The sequence below is a fragment of the Corvus hawaiiensis genome, chromosome 30, assembly GCF_020740725.1.
Source record: "Corvus hawaiiensis isolate bCorHaw1 chromosome 30, bCorHaw1.pri.cur, whole genome shotgun sequence".
NCBI classification, from domain to species: Eukaryota; Metazoa; Chordata; class Aves; order Passeriformes; family Corvidae; genus Corvus; species Corvus hawaiiensis.
In genome coordinates this window covers 16,616,950-16,640,978 of record NC_063242.1, presented here as the reverse complement: position 1 = coordinate 16,640,978, position 24,029 = coordinate 16,616,950, and the positions used below count along the sequence as shown (strand labels likewise).

The window sequence follows — 24,029 nt, the reverse complement described above, 5'->3', positions numbered from 1 at the left end:
AACAGGTTCTGCACCAAAATAATACATTATTTTCCTAGCTATAGTAAGATTTTTTTATGATTAAAAAAGGAATATATATCAATATAGCTACAGAGATTTAGGGATCTAAATAATATTTATTCAGTCCCGTATATGGAAGTCTTATCTTTCATAGATTTTGGCGGAGTCAGGAAGATTACAAAAAACTGTAGGGCAAACTTTTGAAGAGATTAAGAGAATTCATCTAAGTTTAATCAGGATTTGCCAGAATAATATTTGATATATAAATAATTCAAGTTTGAAAAATATGTCAGAAATTTGCATTCTGTTTCCATGTAAGAAGACAACACATCATTCATGCCTCATATATCTTCCCTTGTTTTAGTACTGCTATAGCTATGAATAAGACCATAAGATAATACTAAGCATTTAGAAGGGTAACCAATACTAGTAATATTTCAAAGTCAGAAATTTTTCCTCCTTCTGCACAGAGGTCCCGCTGCTCAGCAGAAGATATTTTGTAAAGTTAGAAAAGAATACCATATCATCTTGTTAAAAAACAAAGCTTTAAATTTATTCAAGATTTCCTCACAGAAAATAAATAGGTTTTTATTTCTCAAACATATATGAAACAAACAGTCTGACAGACTGTGTAGCAATACAATTTATCAGTAACTGTAATGATACAAATTACTCCACTAAGCCATTTCAGTCATTCTAACCAAGAAGGACTTCTGCTGAAATACCAAAATTGTTATGAAGAACCACAACGTAACAATAGTTTGCATATAATTAGTAAATCAAATGGAACTGCATTGGAGACAGAACAGGAAAGCAGTTGTCTACTGATTCAATAAACTGCATTTGTCATTCTCAATTTGTTTTACATTTGGATTTTAATTACTAATCAAATACTTAATCTAAGCTGAAACCAGATAATTCAATTTATGCCAGGTATGTGTTTCCAGAAAGTAATCAGTCTGGAAGGTCACACAGGAAGGGCTAATGCAGCTGCCCAGACGCAGCTCTGGTGAGACCAGGCTGCCATCCCCGTGCCAGCTGCAGGGCTGTGCCCTGCTCTCAGAACCCCTGTGGGAAGTGCCACCAGGTGGAGGAACTCCTCCCTAAGTGGCAGTTTTGGGAGGAACAGAATAGGTTGCTGCCCAGGGCTCTGTGTTGGGGCCAGTCCTGTTTAATATCTTTATCAATGTTCTGTACAAGGTGACCGAGTGCACCCTCAGTCAGTTTGGAGATGACAAGAAGTTAGGTGAGAGTGTTGATCTGCTGAAGGGCAGGAAGGCTCGAAAGAAGGATCTAGACTGGCTGGATCAAGAGGTTGAGGCCAATTGGATGAGGTTCAACAAGATCAAGTGCTGGATCCGGCACCTGGGTCATAACAATGCCACACAATGGGGCAGGGCAGCTGGAAAGCTGCCTGGTGGAAAAGGACCTGGGGGTGCTGGTCGGCAGCAGCTGAACATGAGTCAGTGTGGACCAGGTGGCCAAGAATCCTGGATTGTATCAGAAATAGTGTGGCCAGCAAGACTAGGGAGGGAATCATACTCCTGTTCTCAGCACTTTGAGGCCACGTTTTGAAACCCGTCTTCAGTTCTGGGTGCCTCACTACAAGAAGGACACAGATGCTGGAGTGTGTCTGGAGAAGGGTGACAGAGCTGGCGAAGGGTCTGGAGCACAAAGCTTATGAGGAACAGCTGAGGGAGTTGGAGGTGTTTAGCCTGCAGAAAAGGAGGTTGAGGGCAGACCTTTTTGCTCTTTTTAAGTACCTGAAAGGAGGTTGTAATGAGGCGAAAATCAGTTTCTTCTCCTTACGGACATGCGACATGGTCAGAGGAAATGGCCTCAAGTTGTGCCAGGGGAAGTTTAGATTTGATAACAGGAAAAATTTCTTCACGGGAAAGATTGTCAAGCATTGGTACAGGCTCCCAGGGAAGTGGTTGAGTCCCCAGTCCTGGAGGTTTTTAAAAGATGTGTGGATGCGGCACTCAAGGACGTGGCTTAGAGGTGGACTTGGTACTGCTGGGTTAATAGTTGGACTCAAGATCTTTTGAAACCTAAACAATGCAACGGGCCTTTGATAACTTCTTTAAATATAAGGAAACCACTGAGAAAGTAAATGCAATCAAAACAAAATACCCATACAGAGCCGTATATATAATGACATGTGCTTAATACAACAAACATTTAATTCAGAATTTAAGAGCTAAAAATTGTTGGTATTATTGATTTTTTTTCTTGTTCCCTGACAGCTAACCAATTACTCAGAGAAGACACACTACATGCACACAATCTTACATAGTATCCTGTGCAGTAAAGATTAGTAATTGAAAATAAAAAACTCACCATGTTGTTGAATGCTACAGTGGTCAGGCAGTTCAGGATGAATAAATTCTTGTAATAGAAGAATATCAGGATGCAGCAATTATTTTCTGTTTTCTCAGATACTCAGGCTATTGACATGTCAACAAGAGGTCAATGCACTATCCAAACAGTCTCAAGGTATTAATTTGTCTAAACCTAAACCAGATGCTCTCTCAAATAAGGTAATTCCTGAAACCATGTATGCCCTGTTACATCTGGTGCATCATGCTTTCCCCACAGCACAGGCTTCTTTGCTTATTGTTGCTCTAAGACACTAACGCTTGTCATGACATGGAAAGAAATCTGACTGGTGTCAGCAAATATCAAAGAGTCAAAGCCAGATCAGAAATCTTGCTGCAGGACAAAGTTCATCCTTGGTACAAATTTCCACTAAGGATGATCCTACATTGGTCCAATGGCATCTGCACGGAAGTGCTGGGTTTAGTATCACATCCTGCTTATTTTCTGTGAATTAAAATACCTGCATCCCCTACAAAGCTGCTTAGATATATCCCTCTTATATGGGATTGCTTCTGATCTTATATATAAGAAGCTCTGTAGTTCAAGTCTCATTTTGACGCAGTGGGGATACGTCTTTCTTGATGTCATACTGCCTTCAGGCTGCCTTCAGTCCTGCCTAGCATTATTTTGCTTTTGGACAGAGTCCACATTGTATATGAAAGAAAATATGTTTTGACCTAATCAGTCCATTTTGTACCTCATGGAACAGCTGTGTTCCATGAGGAGATGGAACATATGTCCTCAAGGAGATGAGGCAACACACTTTCTGAGTTACACTTTCAAATCGAATAGATAGATAGAAATTACATGTATTTGTTATTTTTACAAAATACTTGGGGAAACTAGTTATACACATAAGCATAAACATGCATATATCATGTAATATGAAGAAATGGGATATAACAATTACATCCTGTTCAAGTATTTCTCAAACTCATTTGGCCAAATCAAGAAGTGAACTTAGTATATCAGAAAGCAGCGTAACTCAATTTTTACTGTGTTAAAAACCTAATTTTAGTAAGGTCTACCCATCATAAAGCAGTGCACCCTCCAGACCAGAGGGCATTTTCATGCAGTGCTCTGAAGCTAAAATCATAGCAGCCTCATAGGAAAGCATGACACTTCTCTGAGGCACAGGAGCAAATTAGAGTATATAATTTGAATAGCTGCATTATGAAGCTATTGACGTTAACAAGGCCATATATTATTTTTTGGATCACTTATGCTACATTGTTACTTGCTCACTTACACAAACCAAAAATCCCAATCTGCTAACATTGCACTTTCATTTTCTCACTCATTAACAAAAAAGAATCCAATTCTTGGACACTGGGCACCTTTACCTCAAGTACCTGCCTAGATTCTTGATCTTCAAAATATAATGTATTTTAAAGTTAGCTTAATTTTAATTTTTCTTCCCTCATTGGATATCACAATCAATGCTCTTTCTTTTGAACTTCAATAAGCTGTGCAAAGAAGACACACAGCAGCTGCTGTCAGTGATTTGTCTAAAGTACATATTACTTTATCCCACTGCTGGACTTGATAGATCACATGGAACATCTACATGATAAAGATGAGAAATGCAGCAATCTCATCTATATAATTTGTATTCTGGTAATATGTATTTCGTAAAGATGACAAATAGGTTTTATATACTGATACAGCCTGAACAGTATTATAACCCTCTTGTCTTATTGATGTCTCGGATAAACAGATTTCCAAAATATCTATGCAAGATCAACCACTATATAAACATTTATCTTTGTATTTTATATTCAACTCAATTCACTTTTATACAAATTATGTCCATTTATATTCTGAGTTCGTAACACTGGGCTGACATAGGACTGTTTTCTTATACAACACAAGGTAAGTTTAAAAGACTGTTAAGAGGGACACACAAGTTCTTGTGTGTCCCTCTTATTAACTTCTTATTAACACACATTAAGTGTTAATAAGCATAAGCAGACTACTTATTTTTCTACATTAATTGTTTCCATGTTGTTAAAAAAAAAAAATAGAGTAAAGAAAAAGCCCCAAACCCTCAATATTCTAGGTTACTACTCTGTACGTAAGTGTTTATCAGATGGAATTTGGATTTCTGGAGTCTCATAAAACTCAGCTGTGTGAGTAAGCAAAACTCAGGATAGAATTCGGCTCTGGTTCAATGAATACAGTGATCTTCCTCACTCATGGGTGAGCTTTACTTTGCTCTCTGCGATCATCCTATTGCAGATAATAGATCTTAAAAGTAATACTAGAACATTGGCTTGCAAGTAATACTTGCACTGATAACAGATCCAGTTTATAGGACAGATGTATTCTAGCCACGCAGACCCTGAGAAGTGAAGCGTAAAAAAGAAAGAAAATGGATCATTTCTACAGTCAGAACTGCAGTGTCCAGTGACAGCAAAATTACTGCTTGTACTGGTGCATGACTGGATGCTTAACACATTGATATAGCCTCTAATTCAACGTAACTCTCACAAAGGTAACATTGAGCCAGCCAGACACACTCATCTAAGATCCAAGCTTTCCTGGTGAGAGACAAAGGTCTGAAGTGAATTCTTTATACAGACAATACTATAGAAAACCAAAAAACTGCTCAGCTAATATATCTACCTAGTCATATTTCAGGACCTCCTCTGGTCAACGTACCCAGATCACAGAGCAGGTCCTGAAATATGACCGACCATTTCTGCTTTGGCAATAAAATCAGTTGCTGAAAGCCCAAGAGACACAGAGCTGTTCCTTAGGTGCCATATTCATGCCATCTCTGCACACAGGCCTGGTCTTTCAATCTTTTCCCTACCAGCAGCAAAATGGAGGTGAAATAATATTCTACTGCAACACGAGTGAATCACAGTCACCTTATTGAACAGGTAGGGTGTAAGTACTTCAACAGCAATGTCAAGTAGCTCCTATTAGATCAAAACACTTTTTTACTGCTCTCACATACAAATAAACAAACACACTGACTCTGTGAATAAAAGGCCACTGGGACAGTGGAGCCTAACCTGCTGTGTAACATTACAGAAAATGTCTGATACTACTTCACAGTGCCTTCCGTCAAGTCCCACTTCTGAATCAGATGCAGCACACTGCTTTTAGCTCTGCTGCATTTCTAGAGGAACCCAAAAGATCTTGGAGAATTTAATGAGTACATTTCAAGGATGTTTGAGCATCTAATTCCCTAAATTGCTTCAGCAGTCCTAGACTTAATTCCAAATGAAATCTTTTAAGTTACAAGAATTCACAACAGTGCTTGGTAAATTGTTCCGATGTGTATTTACTTCTGTTTAAAAATATGCACTTTGTTTCCATTTTGAGGTTTAACTTCCACGTACTGGACCTTTTTTGTCATACTTGTGAGTCTCAGAACTTCAACATTTTGTTGCAATCCACAGAGAGAAAAGTTTTCCGACTCCACGCCCTCCCCCAATATTGATCAAGCCAGCCATTATTTTTAGTCTCATTTGAACCAATCTTGTGGTTTCTCCCAAAGTCTCTCCAATTTTCAACAACTTCTTCAAGCATGAGTACCTTAACCCAGTATTTGCTGCAGTGGCCATGTTTGGAAAAGAAAGGTGGCCTACATGTATTAATAAGCCTGAGTAGTGCTTTAACCTGCCACCTGCAGAATCCTATTACAGCTGGTAATGTACCACGTATCATGCCCAGTTTCAAACCACGACACCCTCAAAAACCTTTTCAGAATTTTGATTTATGGGATCACATCCCTATTTTGGGATATTTATTCCTTTATTCTGGTACTGCCTAATTCTTAACCAAAACATTTTTTTATCTTTATATCAATACAGGACATACAGATTCACCCAAAACATTTAAGCAACTTATCCTCCTCAGTATTTATCAATTCACCAATTTCTGAACTATTATCAGACTTCACTTTGGATGACTTTATATTTTTTTTTCACTCCTTAAAATTGTCCTGATTTCCAGGATTTGCAAGATTTGAATTTTAGTTGTTGAAATAACTTCCTAGGCAGCTTATAAAAATGAGGTGCAAATTATTTCATTGTGCTGATTTTTAACACTGAGATATTTCTCCTAATTTCTAAAAATAACAACAATGTGATGAAATTTCTAGCCTACTTAAACTTCATCAATGTGCTCAGATAAATTCATGCTTTAAGAGCAAGGGCATTTCAGAAAGCTTCAATAATATGCTTATACATTTTGTTCTTGATGAATGATAGCTTTTTAAACCATTGTTTTCTTTTCCTTTGGTCTTAAGAACACAATCAATACACCCAAACATGACTGTGGTCTCTCTCAAGCATACAAGTCCAGAATACTAGAATTCTGTTCCATGGCCCAGCTGTGACACACTACTATACTGTCCCTTCCCCAAATCATTAGACAGTTTTTTTAAACTGTGTCTGCAGCATGCAGAATGTAGCTGAAAGAACTGGCAAGAAAAGGGAGTAAAACAAAAAGTAAGTAGAAACTATACAATAGAAATAAAACAGATTGTATCAACAGTTTAAAACAATAGTCATATGGCAGAGTTTCATATAAAATAAAGCTTTCAGAAGACCATAATTTTGTATTACCTATGAGCTGGAAGAGGCTACTAATGTACCTTGGCCACACTTCCACTATCCAGTAAGGACAAATTTATCTTTTTATTTTGCACAGTGCCAGTTCCAACCCTGCAACACTGAACTAAGAGGATTATCTGAATCATATTTTTTTATTATGTTTTTGTTGTAGCTGTTATAATCATATAAAAATACAAAGGAAGACCATATAAGGACGGACGTGCTTCCTATAACCTTCCCAGTGTGAGGATAAATGTGCAGTCCCTGATTGCATGAAGCCACCAGGAGATGGTGAGATACTTATCATTGTGCCTGTGTCTACTTACGGTGTGCACTGCAAACCAAAGAAAGGCATCCTTCCCTGCAGCGGCAGCCGAAAACTGTGACCGATAGGTAAAGCTCTGTAAAGGGAAGGCCTGGTAAAATCATGGCTCTGGCCTGTTACTTAGCCTAAGTAGAAATGGACTGTGGGAGAGTGACTCAGCTAGAAAAGAGGAAGTGAGGCATGCTGTGTGAATGCCTCGTGCCCGCACCGCGGTGTATGGTGGTTGGTTAAATTGGGTTTGTTGTGCCTTAGAACTATGTAACCTAACAACCGACTAATGGCACGAAAAGGCCGGGTTTTTTGCAAATAAAGTTCCTCCTTTGCACCTGCCTGGGGACTCCTCACTGTTCCCTAGCATGACATAAAACCAGTGCCAGTTCCATACACTGGTTTGTTTCTAACACAAGTAAATTATTTCAGGGATATGATTTTATACCAAGGGAGGAAATTTGATTTCCCACCGTGCCCAACTTGAATTTTTTTACTGGAACAGAATGATGGCAATACAAGAAATATTCCATTTCTCAGAGTTAACGGTGTCATTACTTTTTGTCCCACCATAAAAGCTTCTTACAGGCATCCACTTCCAGTAGTGTGCAAGTCCAAAAATAGCCATTCTGTGTGAATTCAAAGGCTCATTGAGCCACGGGCATAAACCACAGTGGCAGTAGATGCCTAAAGAAAAGTATGGAAAAGCATAAGAAGGTTGAATAATTCTAGTATTCCTGAGCTAGGATTGACCTCTTCTGAGAGACCTTAAAAGAATGTTACCTATACTGTCCTTGCCTCAGGGATGCTCTCACATGCAGCTCTATTTTGGCTGTGACTTTCACTTGAGGAAAAGAAAGTCACAAGGACAGGTATTTTAAAATTAAAGTATCATTTAGCATTCCACTGGATTAATAGGAAGAGGTGGAATAAACAAAGAGGAACAAGATGCTTAAGTATTTACCCTCACTTCTTCACCCATCTTCTACAATGTCATATTTATCAAGGCAATGGCACGTTGGCTAGGAATCAGGCAATGATATCTTGAAGTTGCTTTATCTCTCTTTTCCTGAGACTGTTCATCTGAGTTTATCAACCTGCTTACTTTGTTATTTAAACGCTATGAAACAGATAAATTAGTATTTTAAACAAAAAGTTATTTAAAAATAAATAAAAGATTTTGTTTAATACCTTGACATTGTTTATATTAAAGCATAAACAGGGAGTATTTTTTATTATTCTGTGTAAATCCTGCAGGTGTAATGTAGTAATGCTTTAAAGACTGTAAAAATACTACTGTTCTGAAGGTTACAAAATTCCTCTATTTTACGGAAGTTAAGGCCAACTGTAGGAAATAGAGTCTTCTGGCAAGTTGGGTCAATTTCCTCCACCAATAGCCTATCTTCCACCAAAAAGAAAGATTAGTCTACATGTCCCAGGAAGAAGGACCACCCCTTTGTCTAGAATTCAGTCAATAAATATCTAGATGACACCAACTGCAAAAAGCAGGAGATCAAAGACCCGTTTCTGAAATAAATTTTGATACAGAATTGGTTATAGCTGTGGGAAATTATCTTCTATTTCTCCTAGCTGTGATGAAGTGACTTTTTTTTCAGACAGATGCAGAAAGAAATGTCTGTGTCCTTAGCTATATCAAATATCAACCTTTCTCTTTAATTTTTCTTTTTTCCTCCAACTTATGTATTTAACTCATATAAGCAGATTCATGAAAATTTTTTATTACTTGGAGATAAGCCTCTATAGTTTTTAGTTCTTAATGATTGTTTCCTTACTTACAATAGTAATGAAGGTTTTGATTCAATATTTGACTCTGTATCCCAGCACCCTTCTATCTACAGTTTTTGATTTTTCTTCACATTTATAATAGGTGTTGGAACTTAATGATCTTTAAGGTCCTTTTCAACCAAAGCCATTCTGTGATTCTATGGTTCTATGTCTCCTTTTTCCCTTATGCCTACACAGATAATTTGTCAGACTTATGAAATTGTTGTTGTCACTAAGGTACTCCAAGTTATTAAGTGCCCAGGAGATTTCAGTATCCACCTCATCCCAAAACATTATGAATATTGCCTGGACTCCCAACTTGCTCTGGATGCAAAAATGCTTAAAAGAGTTGTCCCTATCTTTAATTTTGATGCTTGGTTTTCCCATAAGTAGAGAAGGAAGTAGAAATATACCAAATTTTAATTTTGATTTGAAATGTCTTGTTTTATCTAATAGACAGACATATCACTTGTCTATCTCACAGCCACTTTACTTTCTTTTCTCTCATCTCTGAGCTTTCTATAACTGCTCAGGGAATTGCTATTAAGCTATAATAAGAAGTCCTGCCTGAATTTTTCTTTAAAATACTTTCTTTAAAAGTCACAATCAACTTTTTTTCAATTTGCATTAGAAATCTGTTTTTTTTCTTTATATTTGATTGCAGTGCCTTTGCCTCATCCAAGCTTTTCTGCCTTCTCAGTGTACTTTACCTGAGGCAATTTTCTAATTTTTCTCATTACATCTGTTACTTTCACACCAGGATTATTAGTAAAATACCTTATGCTTCCCCTTGTACTCCATCAAAGATCATCACATTTTTTAACTGGTAATTTTTTCTCTTTGTCTTGTGTCCTTTTCCCCTAAGGAATAATATTTTGCAGATCCTGAGACTTCCGCATACTTAGATCGTACAAAACATCCGTTATCCGTCTCCCAGTAAGACAAGAGGACCTTAAGGTTTAAATTACTTCCATACATTCTCACTGTAGAAGATCAATTACGTTCCTTTTGTTTGGTCTCATTAAAGTTCAGTTTCATCCACATCCCTAACACATTTCGTATAGATTGTCTTTATCTGACTTTTTCAAAGCCTAGTCATCTTCTCCCTGATGATAAACATGTCTTGATTTAATGGCATCTTTAAGTTCTGTCTGCATTTCCCTTGAAGAAAATTCACAACAAATTATATTCACAGAATCACAGAATATTCTGAGTTGGAAGGGACCCACAAGGGCCATCGAGTCCAACTCCTAACTGATATTGTCAATATATTCCTGATGAAAATAAGTGGACCACACCCTGTTCTTTCTAATAAATGTATCACTAATCAAAATATCTTCTTCAATGGCATAATGTTTTCTTTTGTTTTCCTTTGTTAAGCGATTTTTTCTGCCCCTACCTTGCATCCTTTTGCCCTTTGCAAATGTTCCCTTTACAGAAGGACTGCTAGGAAGCTTCACAGGAGGATCTATATCTTAGCTTTTGTCATTTTGTACATTCAGCTTATGCTAAAATGAACGTTGGGGATTTTTTTTTGTGTGTGTAATTCTAACAGAGTATTTACAATAAGAAAATCAGTTCCTTCTGCATTTTCCAATACAATCCTCTGTATTGAAAAAGTTCCATTACACCCTCTTCTCCCAACACTCAGTGAAAAAAGTCTCCATTCCAAGTAGTGATGCCTTTGCTTCTTGTGAATATGCAGGGTTTATATATCAGGAGAGTGTGTGTCTGTACAGATCTACAAATACCCTATCCAAAATATTAAATACTGTAGGAACCCAGAATGCCAAGAATATTTCTCTGCCTGTTTTTAAGGGTTCTTACCCCTCTGAACAACACTGTTTTGGCTTCAAACCTTGGAAAAAATTACCAACAGTCAGACAACAACTAGAAAATACAGTGGTGTGAATTAGGTGATAGACTACTATGTAAGATTGTCACAGGGTGAAAAATTTAGAGGTTTTGGGCTTCTCTTTGTAGTAAATAGATAAGAGTAAAAAATATCAAAATGGAGGATTGTTGTTCTCTAAACCTTCTTCTCCTTCTTCCACTACTCCATGTTCTGCAGTAAAAGTAGTTTGGAATGATTGGATAGAAAATTCCGCAGTTCCTGCCTGTGTTACTGAATAATTGGTAGGAAAGTGAAAATAATGTACTTTTTTAGTAACTATTGGTTAAAATATCTTTAAAAGCTTTGTAAATCTTGATAAAGAGTCACAAGACGCTCTCACTCCTGCTTTTCTGTCTTCTATGCTGTACCTGGGTCGCACTAGTGGCTCTGTTCCTCTGATAAGACTTAATAAACAACTATTTGGAAGCATTGAAACTCAAGGAAAAGTCTTGGTTTATCTTTGAAACTCCTTGCAAGGACTTTCAGCAAAGTTCTCTCCCATCAGGAGGGACTCGATTTATGGCACAGTACAGTGTCAAATACCTTATCCAAATTACTAAATACCCTATCCAAAACTGGATGGATCCACTGCATAGGTGGACTCCATAAAACACCAAAATAATAATCAAATTTAATCATATAACTAAATGAAAAGGTTTCTTCTCATCATTAAGAAAAGGGAAACCTATATGCAGGTGAACTTCAAGTAGAAGTATAGGCAAAAAAATGGGACATGGCATTGCTGGAAAGCATCTGTCATGATGCATCTGAACTGACAACGTATTTTGGCATTTACTAAATTTTGCGGAGGTCATTGCTGAGCTGTAATAATGTTCTTACTGCATTATTCTTATTTCCTCAATGCTTCAAAAAGACCCATGGCCAAATACAGGTGCATAGAAGTGCACAGGTACAAAAGCCAAAGCTGAGAAGAGCTGTAAGAAGCTGAACACTGGGAATGCTGGAGATAACCATTTTACCTAAGCTACCAGGAGCTGAGAGGATAGGGTGGGGTTTTTTTGTGGGTATGAAAATGCATATGAATATAGGTAAGTGATAAGCAAATGCATTACTGTGAAAAAACAATTCCTAAATTAAAAATCCAACTTTTACTTGGGAAGAATACACCACTGCAAACCTTATGTCACCCTTTCAATAAAGTTTTAGAATTCTACAGAAGGCCAAACTGAGGAAAAATTAGCTGATCTAATTATTTCACATTGTCAGAAGATACACACTAGTTCCAAGTCCTATTCTGCAACGAAAATTTACCACTTTTTGTTGTGTGTATGTACCATAGAAATATATACTTGCAATGTATAAATACATATATGTATACTACATATATAACATGCAGAATCATCTATCTATCTATCTATCTATCTATCTATCTATCTATCCATCTGTCTATCTATCTACCTCTTGTAATATAAATCATCATGAGTACGGTTTTATGGCTATGGAAATGTTTCAGCACTCTGCTATTTTCTCCTCTTAAAATAAATTTACTAAAATACAAAGTGATTTTTACTGCTGTATAATTAGATAACATTCTCATTTTAAGAAATTATATTTTTAAAGGGAGGTATCCATTTAAATTTTTTGCACCAATGGAAAACAATGAAAAAGAGTCACTTTGGAGTGACACAAAGAGCATTCCTGAGATGCAAAACGTTTCATTCAGTATCTTAAACTCATGCTCCAAATAGGGAAATTTACAAATTGAAGTACAGTATCATACCTAACTAACCTAAAATACCCATAACCAATTATATGATTAACATATTAATTTAATAATACAATTAAATTGCTTGAAACTGAACTGCAATGAGTCAAATATATCATAGTTTAAGAGTTACTTTTAAAATCATATCAAATGACAAGCAGAATGACCACCATTTTGAAAAGATATAAAAAATCTCCCTATTTCTAGTGCATGTATGCGTAAGCCTACCATGTGGTAATAAAGAAACAGGATATGGAACTGATTTTAATTTGTCTCAGTATAATTAGCCCTGGGAAATACCAATAGTTCACTATATGTAGTGAACTATTTCACTGCTATTGCATTTGTGTTCCAGAGACTAGAGGTCAGCTTATCTTCAGTATGTCCTATCAGGTCAGCTCTTAGTGTAAAAAGGAACCCCAAAACAAACAGAAAAAAGCAAGTAAAAATATCTGTGGAAACTGTGGAAAAGGAAGTTCTTTCCCCAGCAGATCTTTTCCAGCCCATTTCAATGTTGCTTCCAAGATGCTGCAACCCCTTGCCATGCTTGTCTTCTGTACTTCATTTTTCCCTCTGATTTCCCCCTTTTGTTATATTCCTCTAGGCCAAATCAATTCTTCCTCTTCCATTCCCTACACTCTCTCCACATCTCTGGTACATCCAGCTCTATGGGGCTATACTCAACATTTAAGTTTATATGCTACATTTTTATGTTCATGTCAGACTTGTGAAAATCATTCACGACAACTTTTGAAGACACCCAGCATTAACAGAGTCCTCAGCCAGTATCACTAGGTAAGTACAAAGACGGGTTATATCATATGCTTCATTTTCTAGGCTACCTTCATTTCCATTAAAGCAGTTGAGAGTTTGCAATCATTTGGCTCCCTGCCTCTGCAGGAGGCAAATCTGGAGATAAATGAATAAAAGAAATGCAGAGAGAGATCAAGGAGAATGATCAGAGAATAAGAGGAAAGGACTCACCTCCTTTAGTCAGTTTTCCATTTTAGTTGTTTCAATAATTAAAGAGGGAAGAGACTTTTTGCACACTCTTTAATTCAGATGTCAGTTCCAGTAATTGATGCTTGACTGTCCTGAAACACAATCAAAGTGTAGGAGTTAAAACTACTAGCCTGAAACAAGATAAAATTATTAACATGGCAAGGCTCTATGAATTCATTAAAAATCACAGCAATGGTGAGATGTTTTATGATAGTGTTCCATGGCAAGGTTTTCACATGGTTCCACACTCTCCTTCTGGCAACAAAAAAGAAGAATATTTTGATTGTATAATGCTGCATTTGTGGTGCCATCTCCAACTTTCTACTCACCCTGCACAATGCATGAAGAGTTTGTTGGTTCTTTTACCACAAAATACAAAGACTAGTTACATGTGATTGTCTCACTAAATCTCTGCAAGCTCACCTCTCCCCCAGTCTCTCCCTTTCACAACCTTTTCTCACTCTACAAAAACACCATGGAAATCCTGCTGCCTGTGTCTGGAAAAGCAGAGGAGAATGGTGAAAAAACCTGAACCACATAGCTGTATACACGGTGCTTCCCCCATCAGCATTCAGTGGGTAGTGGACAAAATTGGAATGGCAAGTCACTGCACATTAAAATATATGACTTTTAAAAATTACATAAACTGAAAATACTTATTTATAAGCCATTTTCTCTCTCTTGTAAGGCAAATGATATACATGTTTTTCCCTCTTATTTCTCCAGTACTACTTACTGAGGCTAACAGAAATAAGTGTCTTTCCTCTGTGTTCTATATTTGTTCTCTATGAGTCATCTCACTATTTCAAGTTTTGTTTCTCATCACCTAAAGGTCTAGCCTATTTTATTCTGTCTTTTTTCATGTGAACAATTTGAAAGTACAAACCAGCATAAGCGTGAATATTTTGTCTTGTAAATGCAGTTAACAAATCAAACTTTTACTGTAAAGCATATTAAAAGAAAAAAGATTTACAGCTAAGGGTGCTTTGATACTAACTTTGGACTACACTGAAGATTTATCACTACAGTAAGTTGTTTGATGTGTTCTTAAGTTATTTCAATCTCTTGATGCTCCTTCAAAGAAATACTTTTGTACACCACAGTTAACTATTGGGGGTTAGTTGTCAGAAAAATCAAGTAAAAATTTTCAGAGCAAAAGTAACCTGAAAATACTACAAACTCATGCTTATAAAACTAGAAGAGACCAACCCAATCAGAGTCTGATGTCCCACTTCCCATAGGCTAGAAAACTTCCATAAATGAATTCCTCTGGAAGCAGGATGCACGGTTTAGTAAAACATCAAGCTTTGGATTGAAATTCTTTCAAGTAACAACAAAGAGGACAGGAGCAGCTTCTGTACACAAGAGGCGATTATTCCTGGGAATTCCTTGACCTCTAAAGCAGTCAAACAGATGACAACTGCAGCCTCCTCTTTGTTACTGTCTTTATATTCACTGCGAGTCCTGTTTCCAAGATAAACTAAATTCTGACACTGGTTCAGAGTCTCTGACATTACTGTTGGGCTAGAAACACATTCCACTAGTACTCCAATGACAGCACTTTGTGTAGAGCTGGCTTTGAGGGCCTGCCTCTCCCTTGAGGTACATAGCTATCTTTAGTATATTTATTTTTAATTCTAAAACTAAATTTCCAGTTCTTTCTCTACAGTTGGTCTTTCTTGGTTGGTTGTGCAGGTTTTTTTGTCAGAAGTGGGAGAAAAAATATGCTCAAAGTAGGAAAATGAGATGATAAAACTATCAGATTGGCAGTGGGATCAAGAGAGAGGTACAGAACCAGAAACAGCTTTAAAATTATTTCAGAAATGCATAGATTTCCTGTTGACAGGATCTCTTTTGAGGAAGGCTTTCATTTGCCTACAATATTGACGACACCGTAAGCATTTCAGATTTTCCGTAAGAGTATAAAATTGACAGAGTATATTTAATTGTAACTAGTAAACTGGATTGATTTTTTTTTATAATATCTCCTTAGGGAGCTTAAAAACATAAATCTCAGAAGGAATGAATCCTCCAGGTCTTTAGAGCCTTGAGTTGTAAGGACTTCTCTGATGAAACGCCCATGCTTGAGGATTTGCTTGAGAACCTTGCTGAAGCTGGGATCAGATGGATTTCTCTCAGCTGAGAGAGTTCACTTGGAGAAGAGAAATTTTAACTTGTCAGATGTATTTAGTGATGACAGAGACACTAAAGGCAGGCAACGTAAAGGTATCACCTGCATCACAGTGTTAAGCACACTGTAATCCACCACCTAAAGCGTATAAAAGATAAAATTTGGAAGTAACTTTCTGCAAACATGTAAGTATATATGACAGAGTTTTCAGAGATGGCCATGGACTAGAGTGCTTCAGATTCTGTACGAACACATGGTACTATCCATGTCAACAGCCCAAACTAAACCAGCATTGGCTTAATAGTTTTGAAATTTCTTTAATTCTTCTTCTGTTTTGCTTTTGGTCTTTCTTACTTGTGCATGTCTATGCATGCTAACCTTCTTTGACCACTTTCCCTATTTTTTATTTAATCAGAGAGGTACAACCAGAAAACCAGAAAAGGTTCACAAAAAAGCAAGACAATGATGGAAAGTACAGAATGACTTCTGCATGAGGGACAAATGAATAGACAAAGGGACAAAAGAGAAAATTGAATCATGGAAGATTCTGAAAATATAATGACTGGCATGGAGAGGATTAGTAAAGTTATTTCTTTCATTTTTCTTTTTTCCTCATTCTGCCCCATGCAAGAACCTTAGGGCATTAAATCAAGCTGGTTAAGTGTCACATCATAAAAAGAAAGAAAGCTGAACAAATAAACAAAGAGGGGTGGCCCTTTGTGCAATGTGCAGTTGTGCTGTGGAATTCCTGCCACAGGAGGTCATGGACATCAAATCATGCATTCAAGAGAAGTCAGGAATAGTGTGGGAAAATTAAATCCCCCCAATTTAGGTAACCAGAAATGTTTAGGAACATTCAACTCAGAAAGAGCCAAAGTTCAAGACATCAGGAGGCTAAGAGAATATGTTTGCCATGTTCTTATATTTTTACTTTTGATCTCTGATGCATGAAACAGGGCATGGGACAAAAATACTTTTGAGCTCGATGCTAATTTTTATGTGTTTTTAGCTAGATTTTGTCAAAAAGAAACCTGGAAAAAGTGTGGCAAAGAACAGGAGCAAAGAATAACCCAGAACAGGTGCCTAGGGAGGCATCTGCACCCTGAGAGATACTGAACACTCAGTTGAACAAGACACTCAGCAACTTGATAACTGCTTATAATTCCTTACTAGGTAAATTATTCTGTGAAACTGTAAGTCTTAGACTCTAATCACATCTGTACCATTCCTGTGCAAAACACAAACTCACAGCGTGACCATTATCATTAAACCAAATTTCAATGTAGAAATGAAGGGCTGTTCTTCAGGTGTTTTATTACATGCTAAACCATTTCATTTCTCTTCTATATGATGCTTCTTTACACTCCTGGGGTTCTGCTTGTATGCATAATTTTTAATTAACAAGTACATAATGTAAAGGAAATGGATGAAATGTTTACCTGTGCTTTTTTTCACTATTTTTTTCACCACTTCTTGTATTTTTTAAAAGTAATTCACAGTGAAAGTGCATGAGTATCCATTTTTTGTATACACAATATCAAGACATTGACCTGCATTAACAACCCAAATCTGTTCCATTACAAAGGTTTACTTAGAGGGGCTTTTTATGTACTGCATCCTCTCAATGAGGGTGAGCACCTGGGGTGACAAATGGCAGATAACCTCTGATGTTCAGAAGAGGCCTCTTTTAGATAATGATTTAGTGCATTTTAAGCCATTAGCATCAACAATTTTTTATTTTTTAAGCACTGGGCAGGAACCACATATATTTTCTTCCCAAATTATAGCAAAATAATAATAATTACAGAAATTAGGACTGCCTAGTAACTATAGGCAAATGAACTTCTAAAAATTTAATTACAACCACACTAGTGTAGTAATAAGGGGACTACCATAAAGCTTAACAATGAGCAGAAAACTCAGTCTTCTTCCTATAAAGCCAAGGCTGCAATATCACACACATTTATTGCACCTCATTTGTAAAATTAAGAGTCTCCCTCAGACAATTAAAAATCATGCTGAGTGCTCAGCCACAGTAAATTACAAATATAATTAAGTAAATAATAAGAAAGCCCAAGTCCCCACTTAAATGCACTGCCAATTCAGCTAATCCAGGCACAGCAAATATTAATGCAATACTTCAATGTCTACAGCTCAGCTCCTGATCTACAGTAATAATAACATATTAAGATTTTGTTCATACTCAGAGCAAACCACTTATTTTCCCCAAGACAACTGGAGCACCAGGTTGCCAATAATAAGCCGCTCATATCTTCCATCATCCTGCTGGGGAAGGCATGCTGAGAAGATGAGAACTTTTAGCCTGACTGTATTTGCCACCAATTACAGAGATACAGTCTTTTGACTGTATTTCACTCTGAACTGAAAAGAAGCTAACCTGAAAGATTAAAATCAATGCCAATTAAAGGGCTCTGCAAAGAGTGATTTTTAATTACGCTGCTTTAGGAAGTCACTAGACAATCACTATTGGCATTCCATTGTTTCTGCATTTAAAACACAAAAAATTTATATCTTGGAAAAACCTTCTGATTTTAGCAGCTGGCACACCAAAGAGAAAAAGTTTAAAATTCTGTATTAGCGATAAGTACTATGCAAGAAATGAAATGTGTCTAAAATTATGCTGACAGCACATGTCACTTGCCAAAAATGTATACTAGCATTGATATGAGCTGCTGTTTACAAGCTCACAGAGAAAGGATTAAATGCAATTTAATTAATTCAAACTTAAATATGTATTTATACCACTATACAGCAGTGTGTGAATGGCAGACATTTCACTGTCTCACTGCAGTTGTATTATTCTCAGCCCAACTTCCTAAATATTAATGGCTTTTGAAACTGAGTTAGAAGTCTGCACAGGAGATAAAGGAAAAATTCCAAGCATAGGCTTTCCCTAAACATCAATTCACAGGAGGAATAAAATATTCTCTATGAAATGTTCCTGCATCAGCACCAGTGGGAAGTTCTGCAGTCTATTCTAGTTGGAGGTAAATGGTTTTAATTTGCTCTTCATTGTAACTGAAAGAATCAGTAATATAAAGCCTTATATTTTCAAACCTGTTTCTTAATAAGGAGAAGCTTCCACAGCACCTCACCTGACTGCCCCACTGTGAGATTTTTCATGCAATGTGTATGAAAGATTTGGCTCTAAAGCAGGCAGAAAACTACAAACAGAGGCAAATTAAAAAAAAAAAAACATTGTAAGTCCACAATTTTCTGTATCCACCACCACCCCAAGAATGCATTTTAAACAGAAATAGTTAAAAACCCTAAATTTAATAAAAGTTTTTAATGTGTTTTGTTCCATTGGTCATGCCATTAACGCAGTTGAAACTGGGCTGATAATGCATGCATGCCAATTTGTTAGCACACTAACAGCTCAGAGGAAGGAAGGAAGGAAGGAAGGAAGGAAGGAAGGAAGGAAGGAAGGAAGGAAGGAAGGAAGGAAACATGACAGAAAATTTTATCCCATAATTATTATATATAAAATAATTTCAGTATGAAGCACTGTATAGACAGCCATGAATCCAATTCCACTTACCATTTGATACATATGTATAGAGAGAAATATTTATTCACACCACATATATGATGGCAGTCTCTGCATTGCACCTGCATAGTCAAGTGAAATGTTACAAACAAATAAACTACGATCTTTTTCTCTCACATACTCTTACACATCCTATGAAATTTATGACTAAAATATCTGTACATCATAGAAGTGGTTGTAATACAACATAGGTTTAAAAACTTGTGTACCTGAAGTAGCATTTCCAGAAATATGTAATAGTCCTTCCCAAATTACTCTGGTCTCCATATTTCTCACACAGCCTTTATATTGTATCAATTCCCTTTTGGGAACACATATAGCACAAATATATCAGTAGCACTTCAAGAATTACTGTGCTTTTAAACCATTCCGAGTTTTCATCTCTCTCTTCCCCAAAATAGCATAGCAGGCAGTAGAAGACAAACCCCAAGGTTTATTGTTTTTCCTGGTACACAGTGAAAAGTAGACAATTTCAGAGTACATCTTCCAGAATCTACATGTCCATTTTAAACATGTCCAGCTCATGTTTTTATTGCATGAAATCCTACTGCTGCAATCATCAAAATTCCCTTTGCTTTGAAATGCTGAAAAACTGCTTCCAGCCTAAATAGCAATCATGAGGCATTTGAGCAGTTTTTGATACTGAACACTTTAAAAAATGCCATCCAGCTGTTGCAGGAAGAAACTCTCAATTACACAGTTGGTTGAAAATGCGCCGCATAGTAAAGAACTCTACTTGTGCAGCACTATTAGGAATCTGCAAACTGGGGGATACTTTGATAATCTAACCATGCCTTTTCATAAAGGTTACATTTCTAGTAACACAAATCAATCTGTGTAACAGACCATCTGTCAAAATATTTAAGAGGACATTTATTTGTCTTTAATATATCCTGGTGAAAAAATGTCTCTTTCTCTCTTTTCCTTCATGTGGTCCATGTCCTTTCACACTTGCTTTGGAGCCAAAGCTAAACATCACTGTGTATGTATGACAGAGGCTTGCCCTGCAAGTTCCCACGGTTAAAACACCTGGCTAGGTAATGGTTTTCACATACAGTGCACAATTTTTTATGTTCAGTCATCATCCATTCGCTGTACTTAAACCTTCAAACCTCCTGAACAAGGCTCTAGATGTTACATGTGAAAAAAAGCTGTCAACAGAAAATTCATTATCTTTCCATCATGCTATACAGGGTGGTAAAATGAGGTAAGTTTACTCCTGTATGAATTCCCACCAAAGTGAAGTGTCTTTTTTAGTCAAGGCACAGTAGGGATTATGTCCTGCACAGATAAGCATTCCTTTTTTTGGTAAAGAAATTGCCTTTTTTTTTTTTTTAAATCAGTGTAAACCATGTATTTTTCTGTCTTGTCCGGCAGAGAAGAAAAGACCTAAGCAAATTCAAACTACCTTGTCAGCAGAGCTGATTCAGAAGTGTACAAAATGACTTTCTATGTCCCACGCTTAAAATATGGCAAATATCAGTTCCTGATAAACATCTAAGCAAAAAAAGAATTATATTGTACAAAATTTATCTTTATTATCTATGAATTATTAATTTTTTTTTTCTTAATAATTAACAGACAATACTGCCAGGTTGACCCTACAAATATTTTTCTCTTTATTTTGTGCTAATAAGCAGGGCATATCAAGAAAATTTTCTGGATTCATGGAATCATGAATGTGGTACATTAGCCCCAGGAGTTTGCTGCTGGCCTATTGCTGCTCACACTGGCTGCCAATATTGCTGTTGATTTGAACAGGAACATAGGTTGAAGTAAAGAGCTTTTTAAAAAACCCACACAATATAATCAGGTTTATTACATCTAACTACACAAGCACTGGTTTTCAATTATATTTTACTGTGACAAAATTGAAGAAAAATCACCTAATCAGGAGAATTTTTGTACAGTTTTTTTTGATTATAGACTTCACAGCATAGCAGTATGCAAGAGAATGTCAAAGAGAGAACACAACTCCTGTAACTGTGTGCTGGTTTTTTGCTTAATTCATTTATTCACTGCTTGATTAGTTAGTTTGTGCAGTACTTAGGAAATGTAAAACAGTAATAAGTGCTAATTAATCATTTATATAACATTCAACTACAGCTGCAAATTGTGCAAATAGAACAAAAAATATCAACTGCATAATGGTGAAGCCTACGTTGCTGGTGAACTTCATTAGGGAAAACAGAAAGGGAAAGCAGTGACAGGCAGTGATCAGGGGGCTGCAGAAAGCCTGATCCACAGAGAGCGACAGAAGGAAGAGATGAGGTGAACGAGGGATACTAAAAGCGCGGCCCAACTGCTTGTATTAAGGAGAACATATGGCAAAAAGAGGCAGAACTGCAAGGAAAAAATGACAATTTCATTGAATTACAAATGAGAGGTAATAATTTCAACATCCACTGTGGCAGAATACTTCTAGGTGTTATTGCAAGCCCTGGTGGATGCTGCCTTACACCAATTAATGAATGGAATCATTTGATGCAACCGCATTTAGTGCAGTAAGGCTGGAAATGAAAAGGTGCTCCTGATAATGCTTTCTGATGACCTAATGAACCTGCTCTAACTGGAACAGCAGTTTCTGCTGTCAGAACAACGTAAGAGCTGAGTGATAAAGAGGAGACAGAATTTATCACTTCTTCCAAGTCCAAAATCATGCATAAATGGATGAAGCAAATGGAACAGAGTACCTAGTGATGGAAAAAGAGCAGGAGAAAGCATCTAGTAGTATGAAACATGCAGAAAGGACAGGGAGATTTGCTGCTCTAAGAATAAAACTGTTTTGAGTTCTATGAAAACATCCACAATGGATGAGTAGAAAAAAAACCTGCATGTCATTTATGCCGAAAGTTAAACACCTGACAGTTAACAAGAAAGAAAGAATGTTAAGAGTATTCTGCAGATGAAAAGGAAATCCTTCCAAAATACTTCTGCCATGACTTTCAAAGTTATACAATGAGAAATAATGATAGTTTAAATGTACAACTAGATATTAAAAGGCAAAACTAACTAATGGGACAAAAGATGAAAGATGAAGTTAACATTCATCATCATAAGTAAGAATATTAACACTCTTAGATACTATCATTTCTATGATATCAGAAGTTTTCCATATGAGAAAAAAAGGAAGTTTCAATGCAACTTTATGAAGGTATGCATTTCTGTTTCTTGTTTTTTGATGGATTTATTTTCTTCAGCTTGCCAGTATATGCAAAACAGTCTGCAAAGATGATTTAATAGCACAACATATAAGGGTTTTTTCACATTCTTTAAATATAGAGAATGCTGAGAAATCTGATGGATGTATATACTAAAAGATAAAGAAGCCAAAACCATCCTGCAATACCATTGTTAAACTCATCTAATAATGCCCAAAATGTCCATCAGAGTTTATCTGCAATTTTCAATTAATTTGCGCTGGCACATTTTTAGCCCTTTTTATATTTAATTTTTCTGAGTATTCCTTTTCTTATTTTGGGGAATTACCATTGTTTAAATTTTTTATTATTTATGAAGTTCTCTTTAAAGTCTAGTTCTAAGGCAAGCAAGGCGAAACCTTTTTAGGTATTCTGTATTTTATATTGTTTACCATAATTAAGGCTAAGTATGCAAGAGTCAGAGTTTTATGATTCTGGAAGGCATTAAGAGCACTGCCTTTCAGTGGAGAATCTTAAAATGAGATGTAAATCAGAGTTCTAAATTAATGGTCATGGAATGTAGGAAAAATTAGTTAATAAGTTTTCACAAGAACAGGTGCTTTTTAGTATCTCTGGGCTAGTCAACCTCACAGAAGTCCCACAGAATTCAGAAAATACCCCCAGTAGCTGAATCTTCATGACATGCTACAAAAACTTTTATTTTTTAAGCTTGTAATGACAAGCTGGGTGATAAATGGTGCACGGTTCACATTCATAATGGAGACTATGTAACAAAACTGGCAGTATTCTAAGTATATCCATAGCATTTTTGACAGATCACTTGGTAAATTTTGCATAATGGCAAATAACAACCTTAGGATGGAAAATCATCCTCAGAATATCATCAGGTTGTTTCTTCAGATGGCCCTTGCTTTTTTCCATTTTTTAGTTAACCAACTACTGTGACAGACAAATCAATTCTTGATATGAGAAAATTCCTTTCAACAAATTCTCTGAACAAGTAGAGAGTATTTTCTGTTTCAATTTTCCCAACTCTTACAAACATACTCCCTAATCCTCTAGAAAAATTCTTCTCCTATGTGGAACTTTGTTGCTATTGACTTTCCAAGTTCTCTTTTTGTTAACTCTGTGTCTTTAAACTCCTTCTATTTAAAATGCAGTAATATTTATAAAATAACATATTCAGTGATGGATAATTCAGAGATTTTTTTTAACATAAGTGCTTGAGGAAGTGATTAATAAATGCACTGGGAAAATAAGCAATTAATGTCTTTGGCACTGTCTTTATATAATGTTAGCTGAATGTCTGAATGTGTTTGCTTTGTTCCTTTGCGGGCTGAACTGTTGATTGGTAATACTGGCTTCTGGCTGCTACATTACAGAAGACATCAGTATAGAGATGCTTTCATTCTGGGTTACTGAATTCAAAATACAAAATTCAAAATGCAGTATCTAAGTTCTCCAGCACTTGAATTACTATTTATTGTAGCAGCCACTTG

General features: G+C 36.4%; 1 protein-coding gene across 6 annotated transcripts in view; it reads right to left on the bottom strand.

Moving 5' to 3' along the window:
• The window catches only part of DLGAP1 (DLG associated protein 1), a 415,626-nt gene that overhangs the window by 247,235 nt on the left and 144,362 nt on the right, over positions 1–24,029 (bottom strand). For all 6 annotated transcript variants that reach the window (XM_048289360.1, XM_048289355.1, XM_048289356.1 and 3 more), the window contains one exon: positions 13,650–13,759. The gene's annotated coding sequence lies outside the window, so the exon portion shown is untranslated. The remainder of the gene's footprint in view (positions 1–13,649; positions 13,760–24,029) is intronic.